The 6,000-nt window shown below is 40.7% G+C and overlaps 1 long non-coding RNA gene across 2 annotated transcripts in view; it reads left to right on the forward strand.

Annotated features, from left to right (window-relative positions):
- LOC116443277 overlaps positions 1 to 5,258 on the forward strand; it is an 11,770-nt gene extending 6,512 nt beyond the window's left edge. For both annotated transcript variants that reach the window (XR_004239805.1, XR_004239804.1), the window contains exons 4-5: positions 651 to 848; positions 4,148 to 5,258. This is a non-coding gene — a long non-coding RNA (uncharacterized LOC116443277). The remainder of the gene's footprint in view (positions 1 to 650; positions 849 to 4,147) is intronic.
- Positions 5,259 to 6,000: the final 742 nt, after the last annotated feature.

The following is a 6,000-nucleotide window of genomic DNA, read 5'->3' on the forward strand; positions in this document are numbered from 1 at the left end:
TGTCTAACCTAGTGGTCTTCACACAGAAGAGGTTGAACACTTAAGTTGAGTAATAGGACAGGAAAGACAGTGACAAAGCTCTTAAAATTTTTTTTTCCATGATCTGCCTCACTTATGTACTGTTTCCGTCAATACCAGAAATTTTGTAATTACTGAGAGGAAAAAAAAAAGAAAAAAACCTTTTTCCTTAAAAATAAAACAGTCTACCATCAATTTATTTAAAACGTAAACAACTTTCTGATTTTATCTGAAAGACTTTGGGAAAACGCTACATTGGCTTTAAGTGATCAGGCTAGGTTTCTGTTCCCAAATATTTGGGTGTGATTTCCAATGGCTTTATCGGGAGTGGCACCTGTAATCCTTGAATGGAGAGAAAAATACGGATATGGAAGTAGAGATTCCAAAGTCAGGTCTGACCGTGTCTGCAAACAAGCCTGTGACAATTGCTGAAAGTATGGTTGGAACCTGCACCACTAAATTTTGCCAAGTGAGTGCACTGATGACAGGCATCCTAGGTTTGGAGACCTCATTCAGGTGTAAATGCGTTCCTTAATAGCAGAGCCTTAGTCTTAATGCTGGAATTTCCTATGGGCTCAGCGTTTGCTAACCTCCAGCCCTGGTCCCTAACTTGCCTCTCTTTGTTCCAACAGAGCAAAGGAGCTGCAGTAACTCACCACTCCTCCCTGGCCAGGGACTTCTCCCCAGCACATCCCCAGATGCATTTCAGCCAGCAGTGCCAAACCCTTTGCCATCACCTTTGGCAGCTCCAATCCTAGAGGTGCCACAGGGGTGGCTCCTGTGCGGAAATCCCCAGCTGCCAAAAGGCTTCTAGGAGCCTTGGGGAAAAGGTACAACATTGCTTTAAGGACTACATTAAAATGTTTTTGAAGACTTATTGCAGTTGGCCATTTGATTAAATTGCCATAAGGCACTCCCTTTAGTAGCACAAGCGTGGTTCCCATGAGGGACTGTTTCTCCTTGGTGGTTAATCCTTCAATTGTGTATTCTCTCTGTCCATAACTTTATTATACTCTTAACAAGAACAGAGTCATATTTCATACTTCTCCTTCTAGCAGTGATCGGGAGGCACCTTGAAGCTGGTTGTCATTATTAAGCTTGCCTACACTCACAAGCAGTTTGCTAACACTTCCCAGACCAGACAGCAATGACCCTTTGTTCCATGTTAAGCCCTGAGCTTATCAGAGCTGTGGCAGTGGGTCCATCTTTATCACAGATTTGCTCATTTCTTGATTGAAATTCCTTAGATCTTTCTGAAGTCAGCTGGGAGTAGTGGCTGAAATGAAAGGTCACTCCTCCTGAAGTCTATGCAAAGCAGTGATTGCAGCAAAGCAAGTATCCTTTAGGATGTATAGTGCCTTCCATACTCTAGTCTCTTGTATGCATGCCAAGATATGTTTGTGTAACTTTTATTATTTATGCTCTAGACATCATCAGTTTTCCATATTAAAATGTGATGATTTCATATTCACTCTGTGGCAGCATATGCTGATCATTCTGAAAAATATTAATCACTTTTCTATGGTTTCTATTCTATACAGCCATTGTTCCATCATTTCTATCTTTGCAGTGGATGAAAACTTACCCACTGGTGTCATTGTAAGATGATAGTCTGCTACCAGGGCCTCACTAGCAGCATAAAGTATGTGTTTAAATAATTAATTTAATAAAGAAATAGGAACTCAGTGACAGGAAATAGCATTATAAACTTTAGAACACCAGGAGCATAATTAGTACTGTGGCATAATGATGAAAGAAGGCAATAAAATAATTTTACTTCACTCTGTAATTCTTCAAGCACTGAAAATTAGCTTGTCAGCAGGGAAGGGTTGGTTTCCTTTCTTTCAATTTCATCTCTATGCTGTCTTAATGTTATTTTCTTTTTAAAAGAACACAGACCACAGTGAATATCATATAAATTAATTTTGAATTTGCATGGTACATGAATGAATGCCTTTTCTCAGGCTGAGAATCTCACATTTAAGAGAGTTTTTAGTGTCTGAAGAATCACTGGTTCTGTGGTCCCAGGAAAAATCGCAGGATGTGACCATTTGATCTCTGCCAAGCCACAGAGGCTCAGGAGGGTGGAGATAATACCATCACTCCACCAGCCTTATCCAAAGCAGAGAGGGATCACACTGGTGGCAATTTGACAAATTCAGAGTGACGAGAAGAACCAAAATGTTTGAGATACTAAATTTAGTGGAAAACAAAATAACCTAATATATTATCAAGTAATGGTGGATAAATGATGTAAAGGAACAAAACACTAGAACAATTAGCGTAAAAACAAATTAGAAACAAAAGATCAAAGGACACCAAGTGCCATCTCCACTTTCTGTGGATGCACTTGTCAAAATATCCCCTGCATTTCTACCCTATATTAGAAAGCCATTATTTAAAGTGCTGATCAGAAAGATCATTGTGCCACAGGTGTGGAAAGATGCCTGGCGACCCCATGGACAGATGACTGGGGGTAGGATTGGAGGAAACTGAGGAGTTATATTCACATCCTAACAGAGATTATGCCACTACAGAAATGAAAGGGTAAAATACAGTTGCTGCTCAGAGCAGTGATTCCCCATACAAACGATCTGCAGCTGTAAGCACCTGCTAAGGGGGATGGAATGGGTGGAGCAGTGTGGAGAAACTGCCAAGCACCTGCTAAGGGGGATGGAATGGGTGGAGCAGTGTGGAGAAACTGCCACCAGGTGCTATTGAAATTTTTGCAGAGAGGGGAACTCGATGGTGAAATTGGTCTCCTTGGATGAACTTGGTTCATGATACAGTTGTAATATTAACACACACCTCCATCCCGAAGGCACAACCACCCCTCACTGGGCACGAGCTCTACATTTTTTTAACTGTTCCTTTAAAAGCAAAGCAAGGGGATTTTTAGACCGATCAAAGGTATATATGACTAAAGTCACTCAAGCTCCACCTAAACATAAAGAAATGGTACAAGCTGAGCATGGGGGAAAGTTAGGTATCAGTACTGCACTTGATTAATACCCATTTTACTGTTGGATATTTATTTCCTGTTGCCTGTATTTATAATATATCTACGATACCAAATTGAAACATATTGGATGATATCCAATTCTGGATGCAATCTGATTCCCTGCTTTTCATTTACCTTTATCTTCAACAGGGTACTGGAATTCCAATTTCTTTAGAAAGAGAACAGTCAGTCTGAGTTTCCATAGATAGTCAGTCAGTTTGCTGCCATTTCATTAAAACCTAATTTAGACTGAACTAAACACTTCTCTGAACTAATTAATCTGACGTGGAAAACTTCAGAATACTAAATCCCTGATGGTCTCATTTTACCTTAATAAATGTAGGCAGATGTATTAACATCTTATAGATTCATGTCTTTGTGGTATAAAAATGCAATAGAGAAAAAAAGGCAAGACCTGACAGGGATTTAAGTTTAATGGAGCCAAGCTTGGTCAAGAAATGGGACTGAGTTCTCCTATGAGAAAGATGGACATGAATTACAGGCCTGGAAGATAGGATTTGGTGATGGGATTTAAGGCAACTCAGAAAGCCATTTAGTCTGTTCCAGATGGCGAAGGCAGCATGGGAGAAGGAGCTCAGTGCCAACTGTGGCAAAACAAGCAGGGGAAACACAATATTTAAACAATTTCTACTGAATTCCATAAAAAGCCTCTATTCAAAAAGTGTCAGGGTTGCAAAGTTGTGTTTCCAAGGATAGAAAATGCCTGATTTAAAGTTTCCCAGACAAATAAAATTTGTAACTCTTACATGCACTGTAAAACCTTCAATTACAGGATAACATGTACCTTTTTACACAGTACCTTTAGCCTTTCTGTGCACATGGGTGGCATACATTTAACGAGCAACGATTCATTAGCTTGTTTTATCCTCACTGCTAAGTGCACGGCCTCATGCCTCATTTACTATATCCTATTCAAACTCTGGCCTGAATACACAATTAGTAACATCCTCATAGGATCACCCATGTAATTTATTGCTATACTACTTAGTGCTTCACAAACATTAATTAGTATCTCTAACCTCCTTGTAAGGACAGGTCATTTTTCTTATTTTTATGTTTTAGTATAGCATGAGATGACAAAGGACTGATTTTTTTTTTTTTTTCCAGGAAAGCCCACATTTCTCTCTGGTAGATTCCTATATATGTCTCCTCTAGAATAAATGACCGTTCAACCACTTCCTTTTTCCATCCCTGTGTGAAGCTGGAACTCCTTCCTCTTCAGGAATACCATGTCATTTGGCAAGCCAGTGAATCTCTGCTTTTGATTGTTTGGGTGCAAGTCTATCCCACTGGGCCATCTGCAGCCTGCCCAGGCATTTCCTTGGGCAGCAGGGTGAGAAAGTGAACAACCACCTTTCTACACCTATTCTTTGAAGGAGACAAGTGTGTAAGCAGAGCCAGAACACAGGTGTACTGAGCTTCTTTTATCATGATTCTGCACATTCACGTGAGCTACCTTTAATTTTAGAAGTTGATATTTGCACTGCTCCCTGTGAAGCTGAAACAATCCTGAGTTGCTGCCATAACTGGCAGGAAATTTTTCCAATAGAAAATAACATCAAGCACATATTTCATTCCTCTGCCTTCCCAGACCCATTAGATCCCAAGTTTAGCAGAAACATTGCACACAACTCTGTGATGAGCTGTAGCAGGAATATCAGTCTTGGTATGGATAGAGCAAAAGTGGAAATGTGTGAATGTGGGAGAACAGGAAGAAGTGGAAGAAAAAGCCATGAAAGAAAAGCAAGCGTTAATGGCATCTAAATTAGTAGATCATAAAGTCTCTGGCACAACTATCTGCAGTTTCTATTTACAGAAACACCCAGATTGAGAAAAACAAAGGACAACCTAAATACAACAGCCTACACCCAGAAAGAGACTAAAGAGCAGTGAGTTAATCAGCAGTTTTACCTAATGACTCACACAGGTGGGACAAAAGGAGAGACAAACACATTTCACGGTAACTTTTGAAATGTGTAAAAGACACGTTCACAAGCCAGCCACATGGCTGCCATTAATAAGAACAACCCAGAAGACACTATGAGAATAGCGAGCTTCCCCAACTCTTTGTGACCACAAATATTTTTGGACAGACCACGTGCAGACACACCTTGAAGCTTCCCGATAGGAAAGAATGAGTAAAACTAGGAGGAGAATGCCTGTGCTGTGCCTGAGTGATACCTGGCTCGTACAAAATAAAATTACTTTTCCTTCTTAAGATGCCTCTTGTCAAAGGTTGCTCCATTAGTTAAGATTAGCAGAACACTTCTGGATGCTGGTTGCTTCTCCATGGCTCCCCTCCCACCAAGTGAAGCCTCAATGTTGGCTAAGCACCAGCACGTGCTCACAACTGTGATTTCCTTGCAGAAATCGGGTTTGATTTGAGCCCCAGGTCAGATGATGGAGAAGAACCAGCACATGGTGAATGAAGGATTTTGGGTGGGCGTGGGTGTATGTCTCTGGTTCTCGTGCAGGGACCCAGCTGCAACCCAGCATCTGAGCACTGCACAAGGAATGCTATGCAGATTTCAAAATATGATCTCACCCATCCAGCATCACTCCCTGGCCCTTCATTTGGTCCTCTGTAATCACTGATAAGCTGTGTCGGTTGCCTCTACTTCTGCAGAAAGATGACATCCATCTCCACTCCCAGATGCCCGCAAAGTTTTAGGTCATCAATCCACTGAGGCACCAGCTAAACTTCATAGGTTGGGGAGGTGATTTTAAATACCAAAGCCTGCATAGTCTTTACGAATAGTCACTCCTCCCTTGACTGTTAATGACTTTGCAAACTCCCGTTGCATTTAACTATAGTACACGCCTTTAAACCTTTTACAAGATTGTGGTAGTCACCCATTCATGATTTATGGTCGAGCACTAAAATATTTTGCAGGTAACTGTAACACTAGAAAGCGTTAACAAGTATCATTCACATAGTGAGAATTTCTTATGTGTTCTAA

Source organism: Corvus moneduloides, chromosome 4, assembly GCF_009650955.1.
Source record: "Corvus moneduloides isolate bCorMon1 chromosome 4, bCorMon1.pri, whole genome shotgun sequence".
Classification (NCBI taxonomy): domain Eukaryota; kingdom Metazoa; phylum Chordata; class Aves; order Passeriformes; family Corvidae; genus Corvus; species Corvus moneduloides.